Source organism: Ursus americanus, chromosome 19 (assembly GCF_024610735.1).
Source record: "Ursus americanus isolate L20-20 chromosome 19, mUrsAme1.1.p, whole genome shotgun sequence".
NCBI lineage: Eukaryota > Metazoa > Chordata > Mammalia > Carnivora > Ursidae > Ursus > Ursus americanus.
In genome coordinates this window covers 25,491,418-25,513,916 of record NC_142145.1, presented here as the reverse complement: position 1 = coordinate 25,513,916, position 22,499 = coordinate 25,491,418, and the positions used below count along the sequence as shown (strand labels likewise).

At 49.1% G+C, this 22,499-nt stretch overlaps 1 long non-coding RNA gene across 25 annotated transcripts in view; it reads right to left on the bottom strand.

Moving 5' to 3' along the window:
- LOC123787365 (uncharacterized) overlaps window positions 1–22,499 on the bottom strand; it is a 133,185-nt gene that overhangs the window by 93,039 nt on the left and 17,647 nt on the right. For 23 of the 25 annotated variants that reach the window (XR_015727692.1, XR_015727697.1, XR_015727675.1 and 20 more), the window contains exon 2: window positions 8,647–8,808. The exons of the other annotated variants lie outside the window; for them this stretch is intronic. This is a non-coding gene — a long non-coding RNA (uncharacterized LOC123787365). The remainder of the gene's footprint in view (window positions 1–8,646; window positions 8,809–22,499) is intronic. 25 annotated transcript variants of the gene reach the window in all.

Here is a 22,499-nt window from a genome sequence, read left to right as displayed (position 1 = left end):
TTTGTGTGTGCTTCATCTATTCTGTCTGATAAGTTATTTGCAAATATTTTCTCTCAATCTGTTGCTTAAATTTTCATCCTCTTAGGGGCACCTGGGTGGTTCGGTTGGTTAAACGACCGACTCTTGATTTCGGCCTAGGTCATAATCTCAGGATCCTGGGATCGAACACTGTGTCAGGCTCCATGCCCACTGGGGAGTCTGCTTGAGGATTCTCTCTCCCTCTGCCCCTCTCCCCACTCATGTGCACATGCTCTCTATCTCTAAAATAAATAAATAAATCTTGTAAAAAAAAAGTTAATAAATTTTCATCTTCTCAGTGTTTTTTATAGAGCAAAACTTTGGTGGTGTTGTAATCCAATTTAGCAACTTACTCTTTTATGGATCATGCTTTTAGTGTTTGGCTACCTAACCCAAAGTCACAAAGATTTTGTCCTATGTTTTCTTCTGAAAGTTTTATGGTTTACATTTTATCCTAAGTCTATGATCTATTTTGAGGTAATTTTAATATAAAGTATGAGGTATCGGTCAATGTTCAATTTTTTTGCATATGGATGTCCAATTGTTCTACCATCACTTGTTGAAAAGACTACTATCAATTGAATTACTTGTGCATCTGTCACAAAAATCAATTGGCCAAATTTGCATGGATTTATTTCTATGCTTCCTGCTGTTCCATTGGTCTCTGGTGCCAGTTGTGACACCAATACAGTATAGTCATGATCACTAGAACTCTATGGTACATCTTTTTTTTCTATTGCGGTTCCATATACATTTTAGAATCAGCTGGAGAATATCTACAAAAAAATCCTGCTTATATGTTCATTGGAATTGTGTTAAATCTACATATGAACTTGGGGAGAATTGATATCACAAACGATATTGAGGCTTCCAACACATGAATTTGTATCTCTCTCCAATTATTTAGGTCTTTGATTTCTTTTGTCAGAGTTCCATTATTTTGAGCATGTTTTTAGAATATCTTCCATATTATTTTGTTAGGTAGGCACCCTTTTTTGGAGCTACTGTAAATTGCACTTAAAAAATATTTTTGGGGGGCGCCTGGGTGGCACAGCGGCTAAGCGTCTGCCTTCGGCTCAGGGCGTGATCCCGGCGTTATGGGATCGAGCCCCACATCAGGCTCCTCCGCTATGAGCCTGCTTCTTCCTCTCCCACTCCCCCTGCTTGTGTTCCCTCTCTCACTGGCTGTCTCTCTCTCTGTCGAATAAATAAATAAAATCTTTTAAAAAAATATTTTTGGTTTCCAACTATTGACTGCTATATACAAAAATATGCTTGGCTGGGGTTGTTGTTGTTGTTGTTTTGGATATTGACCTTGCACCCTATGACCCTGCTAATGCCACTAATTAGTTCCAGAAACCTTCATATATTCCTTGAGATATTCTATGTAGACAGCATGTCATCTGAAAATAGTAGCGGTTTTCTCCCTTCTTTTCCATTTTATATGCTCTCTCTCTCTCTCCTTCTCTTTTTCCTTATTGCGTTGGCTAGAACTTCCAGTACAATCTTGAAGAAAGCTGGTAAGAGTGAACATCATTGCATGTTAGTGAAATACCATTCAATCTTTCATCGTTAAGTATGATGTTACCTGTAGACTTTTTGTAAATGTGCCTTTGGAGTTAAAGAAGTTTCCTTCTATTACTAGTTTGCTGAGAGTTTGTTTCATGAAAGAATGTTGAATTTTGTCAAATGTTTTCTCTGTATCTGTTGATATGATCGTGCAGTCTTTGCTCTTTAGTCTGTTAGTACTATGGATTACTTTGATTTTCTAATGACCAACTAGCCTTACATTCCCTGGATAAACCCCACCTGTTTGGGATGTAGTATTCTCTTACTATGTTGCTGAATTCAATTAGCTAATATTTTGTTAAAGATCTGTCTTTGTTCATAGGGACATCGGTCTCTACTTTTCTTGTGCTACTCTGAGTTTATCTTGTTCATATTTCCTATTTGTCATCTCCATTCTTCTACTAAGCTGCTCCAATGAATTTTTTAAATTTCCATTATTGTAATTTTCAGTTCTAAAATTTCCATTTGTTTCTTTTTTAGAGGCTCTATTCTTTGCTTTTTATCTTTTCATCCATTTGTACAGTGTTTGATCTAACTTCATGGAACATAGTTTTAATAGTTGCTTTAAGTTTTTGTCTGATAATTCCACATCTGTGTCACGTTAGGGTTGATGCCTGTTTATAATGATTTCCCTTGAGAGCTCTTAAGATTTTTCCTTCTTTTCTGTATATCAAGTAATTGTGTCCTGGATATCCTAAATATTATATTATGAGATTTGGGGTCCTGACACTATGGCTTGGAGAATGTTGTTCTAGTTGGTAATTTGTTTTAATAGGCAATGAACCCGGTTAAGTCCAGAATGCAAGTCCTGACCTGCCTTCCTAGGACTGTTAATCTTCTTTCCTAAGGCTTTGCAGCACTTATCTGGTCCACCTACCACGTGTACAACTGAGGGGCTGGCTGGGGGCAGTTCACACTGTAGTTCAGTTCTCAAAAGTTTTGCTTTGTTGCTTTGGGTCAATTTCATACATACACAGCCCAGAGACGATCCCAAGGCTTCATATGCAGACTTAAAAGACCCCATTCTGAAGTTTCCTCCTCTCTGTGGTTGCCCCAAGAAAGAGCTCATTCTCCCAGCACTCTGGCTAGGGAGCCAGGGATTCAGCCACCACATACTCAATCATGATTAGGTCCACCTTGGGGTGAAATAGCAAGAGAAAAGAGAAAGGGAAATGGGCATTACCTCTCACATACATTCTTCAGACCCTGGAAGCCCCTTTTCGCAGTTCCTCTGATCAGAGAGACAGGTTTTTCTCTGAGTTTTAGGTGCCTGTGAGGCATCTATTCCTGATGCTACTAGGACGGGAGTACAGCTTGGTGACTTCAGCTTGCCTTTGGGCAGGGCCAAAAGATTACTGACAGAAAGGAAAATAAATGGAAGCCACCACCACCACCCTGCTTTCTCTCCTACATGTAGGAGCCTCCTTCTCAGTCCATTAGCCGGAGTGAGAGAGTTTTTCCTGGCGGTGTTTTTTGTCTGTGCCATTTGGGATTATGGCTGCCTCAGAATCTAAGCCAAGATCCTATGGGAGAAAAAAAACCTGGGGGAGAGGTTTTGCCATGGTATGGATCATATTTTTAGGTTTTTTTTTTTTCATTCTTTGAGTTTTGATTTCCTGTCCCCCAACTCACTATTATTATTTCCTTTTTGTGGTCCTCAGATGGTCGCTTTGCATATTCTGCCTGGGTTTTCATCATATTTTGTGGGAGAGATAGAGTGGAGTTATCTTACTTTGTTAGATCCAGAAGTGCCCAATCTATTCCTTTGTAAAAGGAAAGCAAAAGCTTTTCTGGAAATTCAAGACCACAAACAAAATCTCTTTAGCCGTGATTATGTCCCATGTCCCTGGCCACCCCAAGCTGGCAGGTGGCTAGCGAGGGAGAAGTTGGGGTTGGATCAGCCAACAGCAGTGTCAGTCCACACACGAATGCCTGGTCCAAGTGCTTGGGCGCCACGGTACCAGAAACTCTCATTCTGGTTGATTATCTGCCTCTACTTTCTGAGCTCCCCTTGCAGAAAACAAAGAGTCCAGGTTAGGTCTTTGATTTGCATTTGTTATTTTCAATGGCAAGCTTTATCAGGTCTGTACCTCAGATGGCTGGGCTGTTTCTAGAATGGTGGAGGACTCAGATGGCAGAGAGGAAGATTGTTAATTGTAATTTGTTCACATTATTAAAAAAAAAAACTTCTTTTGGGGTGCCTGGGTGGCTCATTTGGTTAAGAGTCTGACTCTTGATTTCGGCTCAGGTCGTGATCTCAGGGTTGTGAGATTGAGCCCTGTGTCAGGCTCTGCACTGGGCATGGAGCCTGCTTAGGATTCTCTCTCTCCTTCTGCCCCCCCCCCTTGTGCTCGTACTGTCTCTCTCTAAAAAAACAAAAAACAAAAAAACTTTCTTTTAATTTTAGCCTTTGAAGGTGAAAGATTTCTTGTTTTGTTGTTTTTTTTTTTTAAGATTTTATTTATTTATTTGACAGAGAGAGAGAGAGACAGCCAGTGAAAGAGGGAACACAAGCAGGGGGAGTGGGAGAGGAAGAAGCAGGATCCCAGCAGAGGAGCCTGATGTGGGGCTCGATCCCAGAACGCCAGGATCACGCCCTGAGCCGAAGGCAGACGCTTAACGACTGAGCCACCCAGGCGCCCCTGAAGGTGAAAGATTTTTAAAACATTTGTGTCCACTTCTTGGCGTTGGTAATGACAACAAATGGACTAGGATGACATCTCTCCTGTCTGAGAAGTATGAAGTCTGTGATGGTTGACTGGATGTGTCAACTTGGCTAAGCGATGGCTCCCAGTTGTTTGGTCAAACACCAGCCTAGATGTCACTGTGAAGGTGTTTTTAAAATGTGATTAACATTTAAACCAGTAGACTTTGAGTAAAGCAGATTACCGGTCATAATGTGGGTGAGTCTCATCCAATTAGTCCAAGCATTTAAGAAAACAGACAGTTCCCTGAGAAGGAAGAACTTCTGCCTCTAGATTATCTTCAGACTCAAAACCACAATATTGATAAACCCCTCCTGGCCTCCCTTGCACATTTCAGACTTGCCAGCCCTCACCTCACAATGGCATGAGACAATTCCTTAAAATTCCCACTCCTGTGTGTACGTATGTGTGTGGGCGCGCGCGTGTGTTTTTCTGGAGAAGCCTGACTAACACAGACTTCAGAGCCCTAAGTCACTTCTCGATGTCCAGGCTGGGGGTGGAGATCAGGCTGAACAGGTATTTGCTCCCAATGAGCCTGATGAGGAAACTCATTGGGTTAGTTTTCGCTGTATTCGTGATAAGCACCACCTTACTTTGCAGTTTGTGATTTGATCTACTTCTCCCGAAATGATATGTTATTAGTAATAAGGGCTAACTGCAATCTGGTTATTTGAAGTTCTGTTTAGTGAAGTGTTACTGGTAAAATAATGTCCAAAAATGTAGACACATGCCAGATACTTTGGTTGGTTGGTCATGGGTATTTCGTGGAATAGACTTTGGCCTGGTCTAAGATAACTGAGGAGTTCCTCCACTGAAAATACTCAGGACTGACTTAGCTTAGATGTAGAATGGGGCCGGAGGAAGGAGGAAGATTTTTAGAGATGGATAATTGGGCTCAGACAGACTTCTGCTCGTCCACAGCCTTGTGCCTTGAAAGGCAGTGAGCAGAGAGCTTGGGGCCTCAGCTCATGAGAGTCAGGGAGCCCAGAGGTCCTCCATCCCATCCCTGGCCAGGCCCGGGGAGTAAGCTTGCCTTCAGATACCCCAGGGATTACCAATACTGGAGCCCATTTCTGACACAGCTCCAGCTGGAAGTGTGAGTATCTTTTACACTGTCACTAGGTTGTTGAAGTTGATTGAGAGGACAGAAGCAGAGTGTATGCATATGTGAGTATGTGAGTGCATACACACACACACCCATGCGCACGCACACAGAGACACATGAACACGCACACACAGGTGATGCCGATTAAAGGTTAATGAGAAGCAAGAAAATCTGATAGGATTTGGGCAGAATATGACCAGCGTTAACTTTTCCATCCCTAAGCTGGTAAGTCCTCACAAGCCGATATTCTTGTCCTTGACATGGAAGAGAGACTAAGTTGGGGAATGTAAATGGCAAGACCCAGAATTTTTGAGACAATTATCTGATTTGTATAAAACTCTGTTCTTTAAAAAAGATCACACACACGCATGTGCACATACACTGGTTTTCTGCCACACGCAGGTTGCATTTGACTTGTGAATGAATTGTGAGCAGGAGAACTGGGAGAACTGCACACTCGGCTCCTGACCTGCATGGTCGGAGAGGAAGCTTCCAGCAGTCTTCCGGAGCTCCCAGCGGCAGCCCCGCCCACAGGAAATTGAACAGACCCATCCATCCCTTCAAAGAAAAACCTTCCAATTCACCTACAGTTTTACCACTAGGGATTCACTCCTTCATGTCTAGAACCTTTCAGTCTTCGGAGCTCCCTGCAAGGCAAACCCCCATGCAGGTGCACTGCTGAGAACCAGTGGACAACGTGAAAGCCAGGTGATACTAGCAGCTACGATGACCCAGCACTAGTGTGGGACACGCCAGACACTCAGCCTCCAGCTACAGCCCCAGCTGTCTGTGCCCCCTTTCCCGCAAACTTGGAACAAGCTGACCTGTCCTCACTATCACCACTTCCCACTGTATCCACAATCCACTGCGCGAGGTAAGTGCTGCACATGTCACCAAAGGCACTCTTGTCAGTGTCCCCAAAACCTTCAACGTTGCAATGGACAGGACCACTTTTCTGTCTCTTGTGTTTGGCTTCGCTCCCAGAAGCACTGTGGCCTCTGGGCTTCCATGGCATCCCTCTGTCCAGGATCTCCTCCCCCTTGCTGGTCACTCCTGCTCACGAGCTTACTCCCTCCCCTCTCCCCTCAATCACACTGCCAAGTGCTAGGATAGCCCAGGACTCAGACCTGGGCTTCCTTTGTTTTTCCACCTCTATGTTCTCCTGAGGTCAAAAGACACAGTCCCCTGGTTTACACACCACCATTTACTGACCCTTCATTTGCTTCTCCCATTCTAAGTTCCCCCGTGGGCTCCAGCCAGTCTCATGCATCTATCTGTCTCCCCAACCACCCCACCTGGATATATGACAGGCCTATGTGACTTGCCCCAGGTCACATAGCTAGCAAATGACCAGATATGAACTCGGGTAGGAGTTCTAATCTCAGGACCTGCATTCTTAACCACTTCTGGACCAGAAACTAAGCAGATGGCTACACACTCACTGAGGGAAACGGCATGTCCATTCCCCAGATTTGCCCAACAGCCTACAATACAATTACTCCATCATTTCTTGCTCTGCGGGAGCACCCCACCTAAGTCCATGTGTTACCTTTCCCCCAGTTTCAAACAGGGACAGGTGTGCCAAAGGAAATGTGGAGCTACCAGGGAGAGAGGACCTGGGGTCTCTTCCTGGAGCATGACATCTACTCCAAGTTGGACACAGAAATGTGGGGAGCAAGGCGGGCAGAAGAAGAGCAAGATGGATACAGCACGGGGAACCAACAAGAGGCACCCTTTTATAAGTTTCAAAAAAGACTTTCTAAGAGACCTCAAGCGAGGTGGGCAGCTTTGTCCTGCCCCAGATCTGTAGAGCAACCTAAGGCAGGTGGCACGGCTTCACTCTTGCAGACAGGAGACGGGACGGCCCCTGCCCATTGTCATCTGCTGGAGATGCTGCTGCTGAGAAGTGTTATTTGCCTTCTGTTTAAAGAGGTGGCTGGCTGGCTCCGTCAGTGGAGCACATGACTCTTGATCTCTCGGAGTCATGAGTTCAAGCCCCACATCGGGTATAGAGCTTACTCAAAAAAAAAAAAAAAATTAAAGATGTAGGGTAGTGGTGATAAAGGACAGTTCTATTTGTCCTCACTCCCATTTCTTGAATAGACAGATTTGTCTTGAGATAGACTTCTATGACCGACCAATGATGGTGTCTTCTTAGCCGACTTTCTCAGTGTGCCATCTTGGACCTCCTTATCAGAAATCACCTGGGATGATTGTTAGAAATGCAGATTAAGGGTCCCATCCCAGACTTCCAGAATCCAAACCCCGAGATGGAGCCGAGGAAACACCATTAAAATGAAAACAATAGTAATTTTCCCCCAGGTAAATCTGAGTTTGAGAATCTTTGTTCTTGGAGTTCTGAGGTTGTATCTAACTTAAATGTAACCCTCCACACACAATGTCTGGCACACAGCAGGTGTTCCAAAGACACCTGCTTGTCAAATTACGAAAAAGCTGTTACTGGGTATGCATGCAGTGTCACGTGCAAACCAGAGCTGATAAATGGAGCCTCTTTGATCCCTTGACCTTCAAAATATCAGAGATGTTTATTTTTGTTTTAGTTGATTTCCCATGGTCAGTGGTTCCTAACACTTTAGTTTTGAGGTTTTCTGCCTCCTAGATCTTAGTTGAATGGCAGTTTATCCAACACTCATTTAAAAGGCTCTTCTATAAAATGAACAACCCCCTTCCAATCTGTCACTTGAGTCACGGAAGGCTTTTTCTACATCGGGGACCCTGAGAGTACAAACTCCTGTAGGCAGTTACCCTCGATGAGAAGGTCCTACAACAATGGCTCTGTCAGCATTCATGTCCTCATGCAGCTCCAGCCCCACCTCGCTCAGGACCACCTCCCTCTAGGACCATGAGACCCCTTGCATGGGAACTCCAGAGAGCGGATATGACTTGGTCAAGGTCACCTGGGGAATTTCAAAGTCAGTGCAGGAATAGAAGCTGAGGCACTGCTGGGCCTTATTTCCTTAGTCAGCCACATCTAGCCTTCCTGGAGAGCCGATGTTCTCCAGAAAACCTCCTTAGTTCGCTTGTACCATTGGACCACGTGGCGCAATTTTTTACTTGGAATCCATGGTCACATGGTCCCAAGCAAAATTAAAAGAGAAGAAAGCATGAGTGCTCGCTCTGGCAGCACATATACTAAAAGAGAAGAAAGCAGGAAATTCCTCAAATTCATCAGCACAACTGATCCCTGAGCACACACACACACATAACTGCACCCATATCCAGCCTTACCTAAGACCCATCGCTACAGAAGCAGAACCCCTCTTCTCTTCCAAGGCCAAGCCATCCAGTTGTGTTCAGGAGACCTGTATTTGTTTTCTGCATTTCTGGTATGTTGACCTCTGGCGATTTGCTGAGCCTGGAGAGCCTGCCCCTCCCAGGGCTAGCCAATTCCTAGAGATAGTAAACAGTTCACCTGTGAGCATGCTTTTCAAATACAAACTAGCCCATCCAGACTCTACATCTCCAATCCCTCCAGCCACTAGGTATACCGGGCAACTGGGGACAGCCTCTATGCCCCAGAGCCTGCTAAAATCGCTAAGAACAGCCCATCCGAAGTCTGCCTACTCTGCCTTGCTCGTTCCCTTCTGCAGAAACCACAATAAAGGCTCTTGCCCTCAGTTCCTCCCCTCTTCTTCTGCTGCCAGATAGCCCCCCATGTGTTCCTGTATTGTCCTTGGTATGAAATCTCGGCATTACCTCCCCTATGACATCTTCCTAACAGCCTTGACATCCCCAGAAAAGTTAGGAGAGTTTTTTTCCTATGCTCTCATTGTGTATTGTACACAGCTCAATTACAGTCCAAAATTATATTATATCATATAATTGCTTCTGTATCTTTTTTCCCACTAGACTACAAACTGTTGAAGTCTGAAACTATTTTTTATTTTTGTCTGCTTCTGACGTATAATAGATGTTAAACAAATATTGAACAAACAAATGAATAATATGAGATTTAGTCCAAGAACAAAAGAATCTACCGAATGGTATTTGTACCCTTACCCCATGAACCCACATTCACTGATAGATTTGACAAATATTTATTAAACACCAACCACATTCCAACCATCCTATTGGGAACTGGAGCCACAACAAGGAATACAATAAACACAGCCTTATCCCTATGGCGTTGCAATCTCCCAGAGGAGGTGGACAATTAAAAGCAATTACAAGAAAGTGTTGAAGGGTGTTCGGGGAGCTGGAAGACGTCCTGTCAGCAAGTGCAAGGCAATGAGAGAGGAGGCTGGAAGGGAAATGAAGCCGGGTGGCAGAGGGCCTTGTAAGCCTTGCTCAGGGATCTGGACTTTCTCCCAAAGGCAAGGGAGGATCACCGAATGTGTATCAGTAGCAAATGGGAGAAATCCCAGCCGCACTGGCTTCAGCAAGAAGAGTTACTGGCACCAGCAGTGGAACCGCAGGGGTTGGGCGGCAGATAGAGCCGGAATGTGCTGGGCTCCGACGAGCCGTAGGGACCTGGCTTGGCCATCTCTCAGCTCAGCTCTGCTCTTCTCCAGGAGCTGGCTTCCACCTTGGGCTCCGCATGCGAGGCCACAGCTGTGCTCGCCTCACATCCTCCAGCAGATCCTTTCTCAGGTGATGTGAGCAAACGCCCTGAGCAGCCCATCCCTGACAACCACTGTGGCCTAGAGAGTGAAATGGGACAATCCACGAAGGAGGAGGCTTGTTGCATCTACCCACCCTTCAGAGGTAGACCCAGAGCGGGGCTGGGGGAGGTGGGGAGGGGGTAGGGAGGGGAGCTCCCTAAAGGAAAATCGGAGATATGTTGCCAGTAGGACGACAAATGGATGCTGGATAGCAAAACCAAAAACAGAAGCAGAAATCCATCAGGAAAGATTTTTGGCAAGGAGCAACTTTATTCTCAGATACGTAACTAAAGAGGAACCACGGAACAAGCCACACTATTGTGGCCATGTGGGGAAAGGTGGGTGGGGCAAGACCACAAGCAGCACTGACAGTGAGAGCCACTGCCGTGAACAAGTGAGACAGGATGGCTGCCGGAGGGCGGAGGGACAGCCAGACAGATAGAAGCAATGCCTAGAAGCATAACTAATAGAGCACAGAGACCACAATGTGGAGGCTTCCGGGGATAGTGCATGGGGATGGGGGGGAAGGGTGAGTTCTGTCCCGGTAGTGTGGAGTTTGAGAGCCTCAAGGAACCTGCATGTAGAAAGATCCAGAAATTGGTTATGGAAATGGGTCTGGAGCTCAAGGGAGTGACCTGAGCTGAAGATACAGCTTTGGAAGTCACGGGGGTATAAAAGGCAGCTAAAGCCAAAGGTGTGCAGGGAATGTGGAGGGCTGACTCCGAAGCATGGCGAGGACCAACGCCTACAGAGTTAGCAGCGGAAGAGGAGCCCAAGAGGAGGAGAAGCCTGAGCAATAGGAAACCAAGGGAAAATGAAGTCATGGAAGCCAAGGGAAGAGACGTTTGCAGGAAGGGGGCAAGGTCAGCAGGACCAGATGCTGCTAGGAGGTCGAGAAGTACTGCAGGGGGACCACTGGATTTGTCCACAAAGAGGTCCCCGCATCCTTGGGCAGAGCAGTTCCAGGGAAGGGGGCAGTGAGGTGAAGAGTGAGTGGGAAGTGGGATTGCTTTTTGCAGAAGCTAGGTTCTGAAGAGAAGAGAAACAAGACAGACTGGTGAGGGAAGTTGGAGGGCTCGTGATTCACCTGGGAGGCTGCGCACTTACGAGGAGGCAAGCGCTCCTTTGCACCACGGACAAGTACTGGAGGCTTCTGAAGCCACGCCCCTGACTTATCTTCAGCGCCGTCTCTTTGCTCTCCCTTGACTTTTGGGGAGACAAGATCAAAGCAGAAAAAAATGTTTTGCGATCATTCTAATCCGATGCTTTGTTTCTCCGTATGAGAAAACTAGGTCCACAGTAATTAAACAACTTGTCCAAGGCTTTGTAACAAGCTGGCTCTCGAGCCTAGGACTTCTGGCTTCCAGGCCAGAACTCATGCATTCTCTCTCCTCCCCATGAGCCCAAGATGCCCTGATACAGGACCTCTGCAAGATCCGGTGGCCCCACTGGGCCTCTCTGGCTTGGACGATCTTGTTCTAGTTGGATCCCTCAGGACTCTCATTCTGCAACATGATGCCTCAAGACCGCACTCCTACAAAATTAATGCAAGCCAGCAGATCCCAGTGTCTGCCCACATTCTCATAGCACCTTCTGTGCTTTACCCATGAACTTGCAAAGTCATCTAAGTTCTGTGCTTTACCCATGAACTTGCAAAGTCATCTAAGTTCTGTGCTTTACCCATGAACTTGCAAAGTCATCTAAGTTCTGTGCTTTACCCATGAACTTGCAAAGTCATCTAAGTTCTGTGCTTTACCCATGAACTTGCAAAGTCATCTAAGGGTGGGAACTGCAGCCTTGGAAGAAGCAGATATGTGGGAGAAAGTAAGGCACTTCAGTTTTTCTTAAGTCCTGCTAGGAAACGCGCGCGCGCGCGCGTGTGTGTGTGTGTGTGTGCGCGCGCGAGCACGCATTCACACACACGTGTCTGTGGTGCCGTGTTTGGAAAGAACAAGGCTGTTCAAAGCCATACCCCAAACAAGAGAGTGTATTTGCTCACCCAGAGGGCTTCCCTACCTGTGGAATGCTCAAACACTCGCCACACCAGCTTTCAAAGCAGATGGGTATTTACTGCGCACAAATGTTACACTGACTTTGGAATGTTCTCACATGTGCTCTTGTGGATTAATGAGCTCCTAATATTGTGATAATAATCATTTTCCATAAATATGCATAGTCAGCTTTTAGAAGTGTCACATGGGGTAATTATTAGCTGTCTGGGTGCTAATCGCTTAGGGAAAATGTTTACTTGCATGTGAAACGGAACCTGTGTTTGTTTTGTTAAATGCACTGCCTTACAGCAAGCCTAGAGTAATTACCAGCCTGATTTAAAGGGACTTGGATGCCAGGGAACCAAGACTGAGGGATGAGTCTCTGCCAGTTATCCTGGGCCTCATCCGGCTTCAAAACCTCATTTGCAAGGGCTTATGAAGCATTTGGTTGGATTTAGTTCAATACAAATATTCTGAGAACCTACTGTGTGTGTGGTATTTTTGGAAAGAGCACCATCTTTGAAGCTAGTAGAATGAGCCTAAATCCTAGCACTTTCTGACTTTGGGTAAGTTAATTCACTTCTCTGTACCTCAGTTTGCTCATCTGGAAAATGGGGTAATATCTACCTACTAAGGTTTGTAGGAGGTTTAAAGAACACACATACAGCACCTAGTACAAAGCCTGGCGTGTGTTAGACCTTCAGCAAATGTGAGGTCTTTCCTTCTTCACACTATGGAAGACACGTGGATAATAAATGTATAGCCCACACCCTCCTGGATCCTTCCCAGTCCAGTGCCCACATGACCGAATCCAAGAAGAGCGTGATGGAAGATGTTCTAGTAAGTGGTGGAGGACGTGGAAGTAGGAAAGGTATCATCTACTTAGGGAAAAGTCAAGAATGGATTCAAATCTGCAAGGAGACCTGGTCTTGCCCACTGACAGAGGACGCAGCATGGTCTGGGGAGCTGTCTACATCTCCATTACGTCCCTCACCGACACCTGAAATTTTTCCTTTCTTCAATTCATTTCTGTGATGCATTACACTTTCCTTGCATACCCGCCAGGAGTGAGACAACAAGCCCCCACAACTTCAAGGTGAATAAATGTATCCCAGTTACAGAGAACAGGATCAAGGGGGCTGGGATTGAGGAAAGGGGGATTTAAAAGGCCCTGAGAGAGGGAGATGGGGGGAAGGAAGACCATCTTTTTATCTGGACTGCCTCCAAATTGCCCACATCCCTCCTGTGGACCAGAGAAAGAGCGTGTGGCCAATGACACAGGATATTTTAGAGGTGGGGTCTGGACACGGCACACACACCTCTCGCTTCCCTCCACTGGCCAGACCCAACCACATGGCCGCGACCAACTGCAGGGACAGGCAGGGGAAATGCAGTTTAGGAAGAAAAGAAATGGGGTTTGGTCGCAATGGGCCACATGATGTAAGAGTAGAAGTGCCAGAGGGAGAGTGAGCTGGAGGGAAGACGGGCCTACCGTCCCCATCTCGCACTGTGCAGTCTGAAGATGCTGGCGAACATCAAAGGAGCAAAAACCGGATGTTTAAAAGTTTTAGGATCGCTAACACTAGAACCAAAAATAGTCCTGTGACCTCCGAAATCTGTCACCAAGGACCTTGCTACAGATTGACTTACAGACCTAAAAATATATGTTGCAGTCCTAACCCCTGGTCCTCGTGAATGTGACCTCGTTTGGAAACAGAGTTTTGGCAGATGTAATAATGTTAAGATGAAGTCACTATTAAGATGAGGTCATTAGGATGGGTCCCTATTCAACACAGTCTTTATAAGAGGACAGGACAGAGACATATGAGAAGATGGCCATGTGACCAAGGAGGGAGAGACAGAAGCGCCACATCTACAAGCCAGGGACTGCCAGCAAACACCAGAAGCCAGAAGATGTAAGAAAGGATTCCCCCCTATAGGTTTCAGGGGGAGTGTGGCCTCACTGACACCATTAAGCACTGACACCCAGTTTGTGGTCCTTTCTTATGGCAGCCCTGGGGATGCTAATCCAGACGCACCCTCACCGGCCCAGAGCCAGGGATGAGTTGCTAGGAATGCAAGCCAAGAAAACTCTTGGCCTGGATGGAGCAGGAGAAGGTCTTGGTTGGGATCTCGGGAAGAAGATGTTAGATGGGGAAGAAGCGGCTGGCCGTGGAGGGATTTGCACTTAATCTTCCCTACAATGTAGGAAGCACCAGGAAGCTCTTCCCACAGTCAACCTGGAATCAGCCACAGCTCACTCCTCTCCTGCCTCTTTCCATGTGACCAGGGGAGCTCCCCAACCTGCTCTTGACATTAAAGGAGGTCTTGACATTAAAAGCTTAAAGAGACAGGAGTTGACTCCTTCTCTGGCATTGCACAGCCAGCATTGCTAACTTCTAGAAAATAGAGGAGCCCCAGGGAAATCTAATAACAGCCCTACTTAAGAGCACACGACAATTATTACCTCCAACTGTGAGAGAGGCTGAGTAATTAAAAAGGGTTCTTTATTTTGATTAAAAAGATTCCTTTTAGTGTTTCTGAATCTTTAGTGAAAGCCTAGAACTCTATTTTTAGACACAAAACAAGATATGTGGCCAGGGGCAGGGGTGTAATTTAAAACATGGGATGAGCATTTGTAACCTGGAAAATGAGCACGCGCCCCCAGTGGCCCCCAGATCGAGCCCATCCCCACCCCATGGCTTTCAGGAGGCACAGCAGCATGGCAGCCCCAACCCCGCCGCCTGGATGAATAGGAGGCCCAAATTAATTGGTTTTAATCACTATAAATTTCTTTCCCAATAAAATTTCAAGAATTTCCAATCATGCTGATTTATATGTGTAATTAGAAATCCATTCACAGATGTCACACTGCTAGGTGGTGGGTAGTATAAGCCCCGGCTTAACTCCAGCTAGGGGCCTGAGCAATGAAAAATGATGAAGGGGAACTTGGCAGGAAGCTAGGACAGGGAGCATGCCCCCGTCCCTGGAAACTCTACACCCAAGGTCACACAGGGGCTACTGACCACCAGGCACAGACTTTGCCTTCTCTGGCTCCCACCCCTTCCCTGCCCCAGAGACCCCACCTAGACAGGAGCAGACCAGAGAGCCTTGACTTGTACCAAACAGACTGTACCGTAAGTACACTGGGTGAAGCTACACAGCCTCCCGTCCTCCCTTCTGTCCAGAGTAGCAGGGAGCGTCATCGCCATGGGAGGACAGAACCCCAAGAAGAGGGAAATCAGCCTACCAACACTTCCAACAGGCAGATTGTTGCCTTGGCGAATTGTCCCCATTTCCGATTATCCAAACACAGCCTTGTCTGCAAGAGAGGCTGGCATGCAGGATGGACCCTGAACTCCTACTTGTTTTCTGTCCTCGTCTGCGGCTATCCCCCCTCTGCCACTGGCCCCGTGTCACAGAGGACAGAAAAGGCTGCATCATTCTTTCCCTACGGTGATCCAAAGGCAGAGGAAAGTCTACAGGCGACGGGAGGGGCACCAAGTTTCACAGGAACTTCACCAGCATGGAGGCTAACCGGAGAAGAAAGGAAAACGGAAGTGGAGACGGGAGTGGCTGTGTGGCTTTTTGAGGTCCCTCAGCCAGCACAGAGAAGGGAAGGGAAGAGCGGCCATTCACGTTTATTGAGCGTCCATCCTATGCCCGGTGCTTTTGGTGGAACATCCTCACTGGAACCCTAATGAATCCTGGAATCCTAAGAGGACAGAGAAATGAGGCTCAGAGAAGTAAGAATTAAATCTCTTGCCCACAGCACCACGGCGGGTTGGAGCTAGAGCCGTGGGGACTCACCCAGAACAGAGCTCCAGTACCAGCTCCCAGCGCCCCGCTGCTTCGAGCGCCACATGCAGGGGAGCAGGCGAGGGTGGTTAGGAAGCTGGGGCGAGTCTGCCAGTGTGGGGCCCACACAAGTTGCTGTCTGGGCCGCAGCAGCCTGTCTCCCAGCTGGACTGTGAGCAGCCTGCGCCTCCCTCTTCGCCCATCCACTGCCTCAAACAGGGCGGACCCTGGGCCACTTCATCAGCTTTGCTCTGAGTTTCGGCCCAGGGCAAGGGACGATGGGTAGTGCTCAAGAAAGGAAGACACAAGAGGTCATTCAGTGGGGAACTGGAGGGTGTTAGATCCCAGGAAGGAAGAGCCAGACCTGGGCGTCAATAGGAAACACCCTCCTCTTCTACTCAATTTCTGTGTCAACTGATAAATAAGACCCTAAAGTCAGCCAGAGAGAATCCAAAATAACAGAGTTTTTGGTAAAGCTGGCTTGGAAATAGGACTTCAACCACCAGCTCCCACATACTTGACTACTGAATTAGGCACGGATCCTCTCATCCCGGGCATAGCAGTGGGCCTCCGCCACACCCGGCTGGACCTGCCGCTGTAAGCTAACACCGGGAGGGGAAGGTCAGGCTGCACCTGCCAGGCGAGGCCAAGCTGAGAAGAGAATGGACCCACGCCTCCATCGGTAGAAGCCAGCTCGCCCATACTTCCAAGCAGTGGCACACCTGTTCTGTGGCCCAAGACAGGAACTTTGGAGTGGCTCCCGCTACAAGGTGGACAGGCACATTGACAAAGGGAAGTGGGCACTGGTGGCCCTGAGCCAGCTGTGTCTGCTATTCATGAACCCCCGCCCCACCAAGTCTCTCTGCGGGGCATGGGAACAACCACCTGGGTGTCAGAACCACACTAGCTCTGCAGGGCTCCCCCATCCCGCCCCCACCCCCAATGTCATGGACACACTGGGAACTACTTCCAATAGTGCTCTGTCTGCAGAAGTGATTGGTTGGTTTGCCCGCTTAGCCCGCCTCCCCACGAACTTAGGAGAAGATCATCCTTGCTTCAGCCTGATCCTTTAATGCGCCTGAAAGCTGCTGCTCTGGTCTAAAGCAGACCCCGGCCCGAGCAGGGAATAGGTGGCGAGGTCTTAATGGGGAGATTAGCGTTGGCCTGGGCCATGCCAGAGCAGGGTCCTAAGAGGAGATTTGAGAGGTTGGGCAATTTTTAAGGGCTTAAATGTTTGATAATGCAGGCTCAGTTGTGTTTATACATGTTGGGGCCCCGGCAGCAATGTGCCGTCCAGGGCATAATGGATGTTGCAAGATTTGATTTTAGTAGTTTAAAAATATCCAAGTAGTCTGCAGGCTAATGGCCATCGGACAGACTCATTAGTATATCAATAATCATTTGGCATTCTGAAATCCTTTTAATGCTCTGGGACAGCAAGAGCAGGGCTGTGGGAAGGGAAGAAGGTCATGGGGGAACTTTCAGGCCAGTTAAACAAGTGAAGACAATGAATGGCCCGGGCATGGGTTCCGCCACCCGCAGCCTGGCTTAAACAGTGTGTCCGATGGGGCCTCGTTTTAAGTGACCAGGGACGGGAGGTTTGGGGAAAAGCTTAAAGCCTCATGCAGCTCCTCATAGACCAGCAGTCGAAATGGATTCTATCTTAATCTTACTCTAGCCAACCCTTTACAACCTCGTGGCTTACACATTTTTTCCTCCTCGCCTTGGCTCACGACCTCACCTGGTAGAGTAACTGTCTCCGAAGAGCTGACGTGCTGTCCATCCTTCGAGTTCCCATCTCTGCCCAAGCCTTCCCCTGCTCCCCAGGCCATAGAGCCCCTACTCTCCTCCATGACCTCGTATATGGTTCTGCAGCATTACTGGGCATCACCCCCACTGAAATGTGAGTTCCTGGCCAGTCGCCGTCCCGACCACATGGTAGGTGCTCTGTTAGGCTTGAGAGGATAGCTTCAAATGTCTCCGTTGTTGTTTTGGCCACGGAAAGCCTCTGAGTATTGGGCAAAGTCATGGGCTACCACACAGGTGCACAGAAGCCCACAGACGGACAATATAGTACATGGGTTCACGGGGAATACCCATCCGCAGTCTCTTCCCAGATCCCTAATGATAGAGCTCTGGAAGGATGAAGAAGCCTTTGCAGCCTGGGTGGTTAGTTGTAAAGCTCTGCCATGTGAACAGGATACAAGGATTTCCCGCAGCCAATAAGCCCCAGCCCTGAGGAGCAGACCATGTAATCAGAGTCTGATTTTGCACCTTAGGAGTCCAAGAAGCGGCCTTAGGAAAGAAAGAGCCTTGGATACCCTTGCAGATGGAATGCTCTATTGTCAGAGATGCTCTTAAATTCCTTTTAGGGCAACATCCCTTCTCCATGGAGCACTAAGAGGTAGGGACCAGCAAGGTCTAGACCATGGCCAAGGGAAGGTGTCCACCCCTTGGGGTCCTGTTCACTCCACCCTGACTACAGTCTCAGAGGACCTGGATGGGCCATGGAGGAGAGGTGGAGGGGATGGAGGGCAGCTGGGAGGTGCTCTACACAGATTCCCTGGCCTGGCAGCCTCGCTGAGGACAGGCCTACAGAAGCCTCTGGGCACGAGTGAGCTTTGTCAGTTTGGGCAGCCTGAGGGTCATCACTGTGCTGGAAGGATGACCTCCAGACACCTGCCCCGTTCATCACATCACAAGTCAGAGCACCAGCCGTGCTCCCTGCTTCACTCCACGACCACCTCACTGGACAGGGACCAGGTCTGAGAGCTCCTGCTCTGCAAGTCAGGGAAACTGAGGTACTGGCCAAGGACAGAAAGCAGTCAGGAGCAAACTCGAAGTCGACATTGTTGCTTGAGGGGGAAATGGTGAGTTAGCTGCATTGCCTGACTTGCCCCTTGTGTAAGTCTTGCCTCATTCTTCCCGTGCATCCCGACCAAAACTTCCTCCTGCAGCAAACAGTACCTGGTGGGCTGTCCCCCATCACCACTCATCCATCCACGCATCTGTTCACCTGCTCATCCCATCCTTCCGCCTTGCACTTCCCGCTCAGCCCCCGTCTTCAGGACATGTTTGTGAGCTCTAGTGTGTCTGCTTCCCATCTACATTTTGCTTCCATGGCTTCTGGGGGTGCCCTCGCCCTTCTTAGATCATAAATTTCTTGGTAGGGCATCCCATCTCCAGACTCTTACTGCATCTTTCATTCAAGAAGCACCTCCAATGTTACAAAGATAAATAAGACAAAAGGCCTTCCCTTAAGGAACACACAGGCTGGTGGGGGTGCTGAATGCATGGAGCCTTCTGAGAGGGGACTCCAGGGGCAGCAGAAACACGGGGAGGGAGTCCACTAGGACGGGGTTCTTGGGAGGCTTTCTGGAGTTAGGGGGGGCACCTGAGTGGAGTCTGAACGGATGGACTGCAATCCCCAGGCATATGGGGCGGGCACAGGGAGAGTGCTAGAAGATTTGCCAGGCAGAGGAGACAGCACAGGAAGAAGGCCAGGGAGACGGCAGACACCACAGGCTGTTGGGGGCCCACAGGCTGGACCTTGGCCTTGTGGACAGAGAGCCAGGAGAGCTGAGATGGAGACAGAGGCTCTCCTCACTCAACCTGTCAGCTCTACAAATCTGAGCCAGGCCTCGCTCTAGGTACCAAAGATACAGTAGCGCTCCAAAGAGTTGGTTCCCGCCCTCCTGGAACCTCTTTCTAGAGGATGGAGAAAGTCCATGAAAACACACACACACACACACACACACACGCAAATATGTAGTGTGTCAGGGGGCAAAATTTTCGAGCTACCAGTGGAGGGAGGGGTCCTGATGATGAGCATTTTCGACAGATTACTAGAGGAGCTGGCCGCCTGTCCTCACTAAGCAATGGAACTGGTGCAACCAGGACACACCCAGCGCTCTCCAGCCCTACTTCAGAAGATGTCCTTGAGTCTTGGGCGAGGGGGGAGGCAGCTTGCTAGCACCTTGCTTCCAGCTTCCCTCTGAGCAGCTCCCACTGCGGGAAAACTAATAAGGCCAGCATTTTATGACCCCCCTACCTCTGATGACAAGAGGCAATTTGAAGTCAATAAAAGGTATGCTGCACCAAGGGTGTTTTATGGCTCATCAAGCCATAAAACCCCACGGCCATGTGACCAAGGTGCGAGAAAGGGGCCATGGAGAGGATTCATCAGCCCTCTCTCCAGGAAGGCTTCCAAGTGAGGACGGGGATTGACCAATTACAGCAGGAGGGGCAGTTGTAGGAACGAAGCCTCCTGAGCATGCTGGCAGCTGGGCCCAAGATTTGAGGGGTCCCTGCCAACAGACAGAGACCTCTGGGTGTGATTACAAGAGCCCTTGGGAATCCCCCACTTCTCCTGCCCCATAGCACCCGTCATCCTGCCCTGGGATATTTAAAATCCCCTTCCCACATGCCCAGCTCTCTGACCACCCAAAGGCCTGTGGCCTAGGGCAGTAGCTGCCTTTTGGTCTGAAACTTACTCCCACCACCCACTGCTCTGCAAACTTGAGCCAACCTCCCATCTCACTACAACTCAGTTTTCTCCTTTTGAAACAAAGGTAATGACGCCCACGTGGCTAGCTTGTTTAAGAGGTGCTGGCACCCAGAAAATGCTCAAGACTCAGAATCTGTTTGGACGGTAGAGGCACGACTTCCCTGAGAGAGAGAGCTCAAGCCCTCACATCTACACTCAATGTCACCGATAGTCCTTGGGACATTTCCCAAGGGCACCCATCCATCCACCCCCCTACCCAACCATCCACCCACCCATCCATTCACCGACCCATCTGTCCTTCCTTCCATCCATCCACCCATTCAGCAATATACACTGGGCACCCTCTGTGTGCCAGGCACTGTGCGGGGGTGGAAGAGGTAGTCCATATGTAAGGTCGGGCGGGAGTAAGTGCTGGGCAGAAAGATACAGCAGAGAGGAGTCCCTGGCTCAAGGGACTTGCCTGCTAGTGACAGGAAATGGGCAACGAGCCATGAGCAGATCAAATACGCATGTGTATGTGTGCGTGTGGGCATGTGTGTGCATGTGTGTGTATGTGTATAAATAGGGGGCCCTGACAGAGAATAATGGGCATGTCTCTTAGATGGAAGTGACATTTAGGCCAAGGACTGAAGATGGAGAAGGAGTAATGGAGAGATGGTCCAGGCAAGGGGAACCCTGCAGTGGGGAGAGGGACAGAGATGCTGCAGAGGGCCCCGGATGTCTGGGGTGGTATGAGATGTGGGTGCCAAGGCTGTGTCCGTCCGTGCCCAAACAGCCCTAGGTCTCGCCAGATCTCTGTGTGGTACTAGCTTCCTGTTGCTGCAGGGACCACAACCACAACCACAAACTTAGTGGTTGAAAGCAACACAGACTTATTCCCTTACAGTTCTGGAGGTCAGAGATCCAAAATGAGTCTGAAGGGGTTGGAATGCAAGTGCTGACAGGGCCGGCTCTCTCCGGAAGTGCCAGGGGAGATGTCCCCCGGGTGCAGATGCTGGGGCATTCCTCTGCTCCTCCAATCCCTGCTCCCATTGGCACTGCACTCTCTGGCACTGGCCCTTCTGCGTCCTCTGATAAGGACCCTTGGATGGGCCTCATGCCATCCAGAATAATATCCCATCTGGAGAACCTCAGCTCAGTCACCTGAGTCCAGGGTGCCACGTAAGGTAATATGTGCACAGGTTCACGGGCATCTTCGGGGGCCCTTAGCCTTTCTACCACAGTGGTGTCTTGCAGTCCCTGGGTGGCTGGCAGGGGCTGAGAAGGGCAGTTTCCAGGGCGCCCTAGGGTAAAGTGACAGCTCTGTGCCCCAAGCCAGAGCTACCTCTCTCTGACCGGGGAGTGTCCTTTCCACCTTGATGTCACTTCCCTGCTCTGCTGTGGAGCAAAGAATTCTCCTGCCTGGACATGCCTCCCCAGCCCCACCCCCACCCTCCACCGCCCCTCAAGGCTCAGGCACCTCTTCCCTCTGGGCCTCTGACCCTAGGGCACCAGCAGCAGCAGCTTTCAGGGGAGGAAGGCCCCTCAGGCTGTCTGACCCCTTTGTGTCCTGACCCGGGCCTGTAGGAGATTCCCCCTTCCTGACTCCCCAGGAAACACGTCTGGCCCTGACTTAGGGGTCTGGCCCCAATCACAGCCTGCCAACAGCACCTCACCTCAGGGCCCCACTGAGCCACATCACAGCCACTCCTCACTGCGGTCACACCTCCTGTGGGCACCCTTCCTCACCTTTGACTTACTCAGGGACGATGTGCAGTGGCAGGATGCAGGGACCCTGAGGCCCCTTCCTCACAGGTGGGAGGAACAGGTAGGTATCAGGCATTTTCCAGGGAAGCATGGGGGTGGGGGCTATGGGAACTCAGAGGAAGGGCACACAGCTGGAACAGGTATTTGGGGGGGGTGCATTTCAGGAGAAGAACGTAGCAGATGAATCTGGCACGCCTCTGCCTCCAGCCCTCACTGACCCTCCCTGCTCAGCACACCACCTGCGTCCTGGCTTGCTCTGAACAGTCCGCATAGCTGGGCATCTTGAAGGACGGCTCCCGGGTATGCCTTCTATCACGCAGGCCAAGACAGAGCACCTGCCTGCTCAGAGCCAGAAAGGTCTGGAAGGATGAATGCAGAAAGGTGGAGAGGCAGTGGGCAAAGAGTCAGTCAGGCCCCTCCCTTCGCTACCCCCTTCCC